Source organism: Cetorhinus maximus, chromosome 4 (assembly GCF_964194155.1).
Source record: "Cetorhinus maximus chromosome 4, sCetMax3.hap1.1, whole genome shotgun sequence".
Lineage (NCBI taxonomy): Eukaryota > Metazoa > Chordata > Chondrichthyes > Lamniformes > Cetorhinidae > Cetorhinus > Cetorhinus maximus.
The window spans coordinates 70,071,251-70,080,918 of record NC_135882.1 but is presented as its reverse complement, the minus strand read 5'-3'; positions in this window follow the sequence as shown (position 1 = coordinate 70,080,918).

Here is a 9,668-nt window from a genome sequence, read left to right as displayed (position 1 = left end):
CACAGAATAAGCATCATTTACAGGGAACATTACTGAAAGCAGTTGAGAAAGAAAGGATCTAAGCGTTATTGTGCACAAATCACTATAAGTTCATGACCATTGCAGAGAAGCTGTAAACAAAACAGACAGGGTATTGGGTTATATTAACAGAACTATTCAGCACAAAGAACACGATTCTGTTATTTTATTAGTTGTAGTTTAGACCCCATTTGGAATACTGCACCCAGCTTTTGTCCAATGTGTGGGTGGATGATATAATGGCCTTGGAAAAGATTCAGAGGAGAGTCACAGGAATAATACCTAGTTTAAAGAACATTAGTCAATCAGATAGGATTGAAGAGATTGGTTTATTTACTCTAGATAAGTGTTGGTGTAAAGGTGACCTAATAGGAGGTATATAAGGTAATGTAAGGACTGGATTCCAGGCCTATTGATAGGAGTATTTCAGTCTGACAGATTGGGAAGACACAAGGACATGCACTTAAAATATGCAAAAGCAGGAATGGGCCTGATGCTTAGTGATTTCCTTTCCCAGAGAGTAGTGAGCCTTTGGAATGTATTACCAGTTTGTGCAGTGTACGCTGACATTCTACATGCCTTCAAGAGGGGGCTGGACATACTCTTGGCAAGGACACAGATCACATCATTTAGGATGTAAACAGGCTAACAGGTAAAGTACACATGGTCAATGTGACCACCTAGAGTGGTTTTGTTCACCTTTGAGAAGATTGAGGAAGAATTTTGAAACTTTTATTTCCTTATTGCCTCTGAGACTTTTTCTTAATTTTTTTTAGCAAATTCTGTCATAGGCATGGCTGCATCTCAGTGAGAGGCACCCATCTATTATTACTGACCCTCACAAAGTTCCTTGCGAATGGTCATATGCAGGTGGCATTCATGTACCCCCATCTTGGACCACTGGGTTGCTAGCATCATAGGCATTCTACTTGTCTCTGTGGAGAAACTGATAGTCCTCTTTCTTGTTCTTACTGGAAAAGACAGCACACAACACTAAAGAGAGGGAAAAGATGGGGAGAGGGCTGCTGTACCACCACATCCTGAACCCCATAGAGGAGAAGGCATTGGAAATGACAGGGCACCAGGACAGACATGTGATTGTTGAAAGCAAGACAGGAGTGCCAACCCAAGAGGGTGAGAGAATGATTGCAGGTGCATCTGGTACACAAAAAGCACAGCGGTTTATACGTCCGCCATTGGCTGCAGTGAGCTCCACGTCAGGCATAGTTCCGATGAGGAAATGGGAAGCCCTTAATGTTACATTTTACGTTCTCACATGTAAAGTCAGGGTCAAGTTGAGGCATGCAGAATTCGAAAGATTGGGGGCTAGACATCCACCTCAGAGGAGGAAGAGGGATCCTCAGAAGGTGCAATGTCACATCATTTCCCCATAACCTCCATCTACACAGATTTTTTAAAAAATTCTTTAATGGGATGTGAGCGTCACTGGCAAGACCAGTGTTTGTTGCCCATTCCTAATTGCCCTTGGGAAAGTGGTGGTGAGTCGTTTTCATGAACCGCTGAAGTCCATCTGGTGTAGGTACACCCACAGTGCTGTCAGGGAGAGTGTTGCAGGATTTTGACCCAGCGACAGTGAAGGAACAGGGATGAAGATCTAAGTCAGCATGGTGCATGGCTTGGAGGGGAACTTGCAGGTGGTGATGTTCACATGCATCTCTTGCCCTTATTCTCCTAGGTGGTGGAGGTTATGTATTATGGGATGCCGATCAAGTGGGTTGCTTTGTCCCAATTATATCAAGCTTCTTGAGTGTTGTTGGAGCTGCACTCATCCAGGCAGGTGGGGAGCATTCCATCAAACTCTTGACTTGTGCCTTATAGATGGTGGGCAGGTTTTGGGGAGTCAGGAGGTGAGTACTCACCACAGAATCCCCAGGGTGGAATCATCCCAGATTTGCACTAAGTACGGTAGTGGGCGGATAAAGTGGTGTTTTACCTGCCGGCCGCAATGGCGGGATTTCACACCATATCGTCCCAAACCTGCCGCATTAATTATGCATTTCTGGGAAACACGTCGTTTCCATGGCAGGTTCTCATTCGCCCGCCACGCCATCACCTCGCCACTTCATCATGCTGGGCGCCATATTTAAAATCCAGCTGCGCACACACCTCTCAGTGCTTCCAGCCCACGACTGGCCCTGTAAGGCAAAAAGACTGCAGCCCCCAAGTTCAATTACGCGCCCCTCAAAAGTCTCTTGGGTGCAGTGGAGGCTCGCCGTGATGTCCTCTATCCCCACTCTGACCACAGGATGGGCAGCAACATCACTAATCCAGCTTGGGAGGCGATGGCAGTGGTGGTCAGCGCCAACGTCCTGCAAAAGAGGATAGTTATCCAGTGCAGCAAGAGGATCAATGATCTCCTTCCTTCCACCAGGGAAAACCACTCTTCTCATCACTCTCAACTCACACATTCACAAACCCATCACTCGTCCACATGGCCCTCACTCAATACCAGATCAAGGGACATCGCCATTCATGCTCTCACTCATCTTCACTGTCCTCATCCCATCCATGGGACAACTCACCACCCACAACGCCAGGCATACTTATCATCTGGCCTGGCAGGCATCCTGCTTACACTCTCTCCATCTCTATTTATGCAAGACAAGCTGGTACACAACAACAGGGAGAGGTCGCTTACTGGCGGAGGAATGCCTGAAATCAAGGTTCTCATGGACTTTGAAAACAGAGTCATCCAGCTGGCTGGCGAGGACCTGGACTGTTCCTGTGCTGATGGTGAGATCAATGGTGCTCTACCAAGTGAGGATCCAGCAGGGCAACATCCATCAGACAACCATCCTGTGAGTGATGTGTCCTGTTTCACAGGCCACTGCCATGCACTAATTATCTCCCCTTGCATCCGCAGAAACATCTGCCAAACAGCCGACAGAGTCCATGACCCAAGGCCTCCAATCAAGCCCTGCAGAAACTTCTGAAGAGGAATCTGAAGGCACCCTCCTTGAAGTCCCATCACAGCGCTCACACACACCCTCCACCAATGCAGAGACACACACATCGGTGGGATCTAGCTTTAGAGTAGCCTCGGGATCACAATCTGTTGAGCACATTGCACTCTCTGATCCACAGCAGGCAGTGGCAGGGACTTCCCTGGCGTCCAACACTCAGTGGACTGCTGGAGGCCACAAATTTGCTGAGTCTGAGTCAGCTGACAAGCCTCTGGGCTCACTCACACCTCAGTTGCTGGAGTTGCAAAGGCAAGCTTGGGAACATCAGGAAGGGATGTCCACTGTACTCCTCAGATTGCAAGGCATGATGAAGGAGTCTGTCCACAGTCAGGCTGAGGTGATAGTGCCAGCATGACAACACACGGAGGTCAACACTGGTAGGATGGCGGCCGCCATGGAGACCTTCGTCCAGGGCGTCGCTCTTGTACTGCTGTACGGTCTCAATTCCATCGCTGACACCATAGTTGGCCTCCAACAGTGTGTATGCAAGAGACATATGGGGTAACTCTATCTCGCTCCATCTACCCCTTCTGCTCAAGGAATCAGCTAGGGGCTCTTGGGCACTCATAAGGAGGAGGATCAGCAGGTGTACACCCCGGGGCCATCCACCCAGGTGACTCCAGGAGTGTCCGGCCCATCCGAATCCCCTCTTCCTGTGACTCCAGCAGCTCCAGCTCCACAGGGTACAACTGCTACACAGCAGGTCCTCAAAAGCAGGCCAGGGCCCTCCAGGTCTCGGCCCTCCAGAGGACACCCGTCAAGGATATCACAGACAGGGCGTCGTTAGCAGGCTGCCTCCACCTCCACTGTGGATGTCCGGGAAGCACCAAGACATAGTGGCAGGGTTAGGAAGGTTAAGATGTAGTTGCACACCCTGGGCACGGGTGTTAATGACTTGTACATAGTGTTCACTATTGGCAATTAACTCCAAAGAAGCTCCCTGCCTATGGCTCCTTATTCTGATGAGCAGTGTTCCTGTCACTCAGATGTGAAACCTTTCTGCACAAGATAAAGGCAGGTGTCTCAGTCCAGGGCCTCTTCCCTGTGCTTTGTGCAGCCTTCAGACCTAAGTGATTGTCCGGCCTCACACTCCCTGGATACATTACTGATGCCTGCACCTCAATGGTGCTTGTCATTGCTGCCAGAATGTTGTAGGCAGGTGTCAAAGAGTTCCGTCATTCTCTCTGAGTGCTCTCAGCACTTTTAAGGTGGGGCTGGTCACTATCTCTTCAGCATCTGTGACCAGTGATGCTATGCTTCCGAAGGGGTCAAGTGCTGAAGGCGGACAAAGGATCAGATGCTTTTAAAGTTTCATGGCTGCGTCTCCATGATATGACCCTGATCACAAAGTGCAAGCAAGCTGCCCTTGGCCAGACAGGAGGCAGGCATTCTCAGAGGCTATATGAAGATCGATGTCCTCACTGAACGTCTTCATCATCGTCCTGCAATCGAGCGACGATTAGGGCCTGCACTGCATCTCCATGACAGGAGCATTATCACACAGGGTACGTGCGCTGCCATAAACCAGACTGGAGTCAAACGTTTATGGATGCAATGTGGGGATCTTATGATGTCTCCTCACTGCATGTCGTCATCATCCTCCACAAATCAAGCAACTATGAAAGCCTCCCGAGCGTGCCTGCTTTGTCTGGCCAGTGCGAGGGCCCCATTGCCAATATCGTCGCCTTCAAGCACCTCCTCATCCTCATTCCCATTGACGTCCTCCTCATCCGAGGAGACCTCCAGCTCCTCCTCAGCCAGCTCCTCTCTCCATTGCAGCGCCAGGTTGCAAAAGGCACAGCAGGCAACAACAATGTGTGAGAACCTGCACTATATTGCAGGGCTCCTCCAGACTGGTCCAGGCACTGGAACCTCATTTTCAACATCCCGATGGTTTGCTCCACTAAGTTGCAAGTTGCATCATGAGCCTCATTATACATTCGCTCCTTTGCAGTCTGAGGCTGCCGCAAGGGTGTCATTAGCCATGGCTGCCCAAAACCCTACCTTCCTTCACCTCACTTCACCTAACTGATTGGAGGAGGCTTTGTCCATTGAACTGCATACTGTGCTCTCAGCTCAGGTGCAGCCATTCTCCTAATCTGCGCTGCAAGGCTGCACTGCTACCTTGGACCATGGGGGAAACTGGTCCAAAGTAGGATTATGACATTGCAAGAGGCTGTGAGCGCCTCCACCAGTGACTGCTCCACGCACAGCTTTAGCAAGGAGGTTGTACAACATGTGCAGTCATCCAACTGTTCTGCAGTCCACTAAAACACTCATTAGTTTGCAGACTGTGCCCGAGGGGTGTAAAGCTCTGGAGCACTTGGTGGCACTTTGATGTCTCTGCGTTGCTTGAGTGGGCAGATAAGCTAGAGGCCCAACTCCAATCATATCAATGTGGCTGCACCTGACTGTCTCAGCTGCAGAGGAATGGTCACCTTATAAAAGGTGTCCCTAATACATGGCCGCTTCCCTCACCCATTCCATCCCCCACATGCTTATGCGCTACCTTCAACTGCATTGCAGCCTTTGCCCCCTCCTCCCCCCAAAAGTCACCTCAGCTTTTGCTTCCCCCACCCCAATGCGCCTCAACTTTAAAGTCCAACAGGCCTCCTTTGCGAGCAGTCAGCAACGTTATTGTGCACTCACCTCCAAGTTCCCCTCAAAGCACAGCCCATCAAGTGCACATCTTTTATGTGCTGTTGTGAAACACATCGGTGTGCACTAACGTCTACGTGGGCAGACGATCCAGATGGGGGGGTGGGGTGAGTCCAGCAGGCTAGCCTTATAATGAGATGCTAATGTATTACAATGAGGTTCCAGACGTCCCGAGGCGGGAAACGCAGCCCGCCATCGATGGGTTGAGCGGACAATCGCAAACTGGTTTCATAATATCATGAAATCGATTTTTGGCCTTCTTGCCATATTGTCCGCTCACACCACTGAACACGTTCGACACCAGCAGGCATTGTTCTTGTAGCCACAGTATTTATGTGGCTAGTCCAGTTCATTTTTTGGTCAATGGTGACCCCCAGAATGCTGATGGTGGAGGATTCAGTGATGGGTATTGAAACTTTATGAGGATTCTTTAGTGCCACACTCAAGTCAAAAGCAGCCTTGGTGTTGAAGGCAGCCACTTTTACCTCACCTCTTGAATTCAGTTCTTTTGTCCAAGGTTGAACCAAGGCTGTAATGAGGTCTGGAGCTGAGTGGTCCTGGCAGAACCCAAACTGAGCAATGGCAAGTAAATTATAGCGGTGTAAATGCTGCTTGATTGTTCTGCCAACATCACCTTCCATCACTTTGCTGATGATCAAGAGTAGACTGTTGGAGTGGTAATTGACTAGGTGGGATTAGTCCTGCTCTTTTTGCATACCTGGACAATTTTTCACATGGTCGGGTATATGCCAGGTACCCTCATGATAGTGAGGTTTAGCAACAGCCAGAAGGAATCAACTTGTAAGTAGTTGATGATCCCTTTAAATAGCATTGGTGGTGGTCCATCCTGCTGTTGAATGTGGGTTCAGTTGTGCAATATTAACAGTGGGCATTAGCCAGGCTGTTGATCTCCAAAATGGCACTGCTGGCATCCAATCAATGTTGCCTGCGGTTTGATGTCATGCTCTGCCTGCCTGCCTACCTCTGGAGGACATTCACTGCACTTGCACTAATGCCCTCACCAACCCTGTGGACATCATGACTGGATTTTTTGGGATGCCATTGTAACCCACCCTCCCAATGGCTAAAGAATTGGGGGAGCCCGCCCACAATTCCACCGGCTGCCCCACATAAACTTAACACTGGGAGCAGAATTATTAGCTTTAAGGTGAGACTTCCACCTTATCTTGGGAGGAAGTCTTACCTTAGAGTGCTGCTGGCCACTTGGATGGCCGACAGCTCTGTCGCCCCAGCAGTGCCAGGCTGGGAGTACCGCCAGTCCCAAACAAGAAGAGCCCAGACTTAAAGGTAAGCCCAGGGTATCACCAGGGCTAGGCTGGCAAGCCCGGTGAGAGAGATGAAGGGCTGGGTTTGAGAAGCCGGTGGTGAGGGTAAAGGGTATGACCTGGTGGGGGCGGCGGATGTTGGTTCCAATGAGCACAGTGCACCTGCAAAGGGAGTCCCCCACCTCTTGACGAACACCAGACCATGCAGCTAAAGCTGCCTGGGTACCCACATGTCGTGAGCCTCCCCTTGCCTCGGGTAAAATAGAGGCTGGAGCGGGATAAGGGCCTTAAGTGGCCATTAATTCTCTTACTGTACCTGATTTGACATTCAATTTACTCGCTCTAATTTACACTTCCTTCTTAGTCCTTGCGCTGTTAATTTCACCATCTTTTAATCTGATTGGTTAAGGCGATACATAGTTGTTTGCCCTGTTCATTCAAGTCCTAGATACCCTGTTTTTCTTGGTGCGATGTTAGCCGCTCATACTTTCAGCAACCTGGCACGTGAAGAATTGGAAAGACTAAGGTTGGGATTAGCAGAGTCTTCTGGAGTGGTCTAGGTGCTGGGCAGACCCACACAATCGTGGGGAGGGCTTGTGGCCCGTTCCCTCCGGCGGGAAAACTGGTCCCCATTTAGTCAGTGGCAGGAATGGGCTGACACTGCGAGCCTACCTGCTGGCTAATCAGCTCATTATTTAGTCACAAAGGCCGTTATCCTTGAGCCCACCAGGATTTAGTGGTGACTTAGGGATTCTGCTCAACTCATGCAAGTCTCCTGCGCCTCCTGAATGCCACCCAGTAAGCCTTTTTGGGGGACCTGACTTTGGGAAGTCAAATAACTGCTAAGGGCCACCCCTACCCTTGCACCTAACCCCCTCCCAGCAATCTCCAACCTGCCCAGACTCACCTGCCTCCAGGGATCCAGTGATGATCCCAGGTGAAGGCCTCACTGAATTACCAGCAGCAGCCACCAACCCCATGGCGCTGCCTGGAGTGGAGCGATGCTGGCCTCGAGTTGGCCGGCAGCTCTTGGGGTTGGGATTTTCACCCTACTGGGACTTGATTCTGTGGGAGGCCCAACGCCGCCCACTTAGATGCCTGATTGCACTTAAATAGTGTTGGGCTTCCCTTGGAGAGGTGATACGGGTTTCCCACCGGTTCTCCAACTGGTGAGCTGAACCTGCCTCACCTACACTAAATCCAGCCCTAAATATACGACGGCAAGTCTAACTAATGGCAGATAATATTAAGGTCTAACAATTCTTGACTGCAAGATTGTAGCAGGCTTATATTTTATCATGAGTGACAGCTGCATCTAGGATTTTACCCTAAATAATTATCCAATATCAATTAACATGAAAATTTCATGAAATTGCCATTCTAAATGTATTGATTAGGAAGTAAATTCTCATGAATAATACCCGTGAGGATGTTAAATGTGTAGTGGTTTCTTTGCCCTTTCTTAAACAGTTCTTTTAATATTAATTTATTAATTAAAACACAAGCATTTTCTAATGATGCTTATACAATCCAAAGATACGGTTTTAGCCTTTGTCTACTGTAACATCTACAGATCCCACTGGGAAGTTTTCTTAGGAAGAACATGTGTTTGAACTTATTGTTTTCATATTAAAATCCTCCTGAACATTCTCAGTGTTTTATAGCTGTACATTACAATTAGACATATACGCCAAAGTCTTCCGGTCAACAGCAATGCACCCAGCTGCCCACAAAGCTTTTTCCAACCCGACGATACTATCTATTTCTTCCAGGATCTTCTGATCCTGGCTGAAGTAGAAATGGATCAGTTTAGGCACTTCAGTCCAGTGAGCATAGGAGAGTCAGTGGGAGGAGAGGACATGCCCCTTTTTTTACGACAGTAGCTGCCGTTATTCAGGTAAGTTTTTAAAGGTCTCAAGTCTTTTAATTAATGAGTGAATAGGTGAGTGAATGGGTGTGTGGCGGATGAGTAAATGGGTGAGTGGGTGAGATGGATAGATGGGTGGGTGTGTTGTCAGGTGTTCGGGAAACAGTTGGATGGTTGGGTGGGCGTGATGGAGGGGTGGGGTCAGTTGCGGTGCTCAGTTCCATTACCCTGACTAATCACTGAGTTAGACCAGGTATTAAACTGTCTAATATTTCCAGGGTAAGCATCCAGGTAAATCCTGCATGTCTGGCCCAAGTATCCATCCTAAGCACAGGGGCGGAGACATTTGTGGAGAGTCCTGGGCAGCAGGGAATCAGCCCATGAGGGGCTTAAAACTTCCCAGGCAATTTCCACACATGTCTATCATCAAGACTTCCGCAGGATCCTGATATACATCTTTCAATATATGTACCATCTCCGATTCTGAGACAGGAAGATTTGGGCCTTATCTGCTGGAGGCAAAAATATGTCTTTAAACAAAATATCTTCTAGGGTGAAGCACAAGTTATGCAAAATTAAGGTAAATGCCCTTGTGGAGTAAAGTATTTCCAGTGACAAAGCTGTTTTCACAGGGTTTGTAGACAAGGATCATGAGCCAATCATGAACTGTACAGCTCTTATTCGAAATATTCCACCTGTTTCTGTATCCCTGAAGTGGATATGGGATGCGGATTGCTTCAGAATGTGGAAGGCAGTGGAATTTACTGGAAACAGCATTTGTGAGCTGGACCCTGTTATCACAGGCTGTCTTCTTGTTGAGCTTTTTTTTTTAAAAAAAAAATTTCACATTGCATG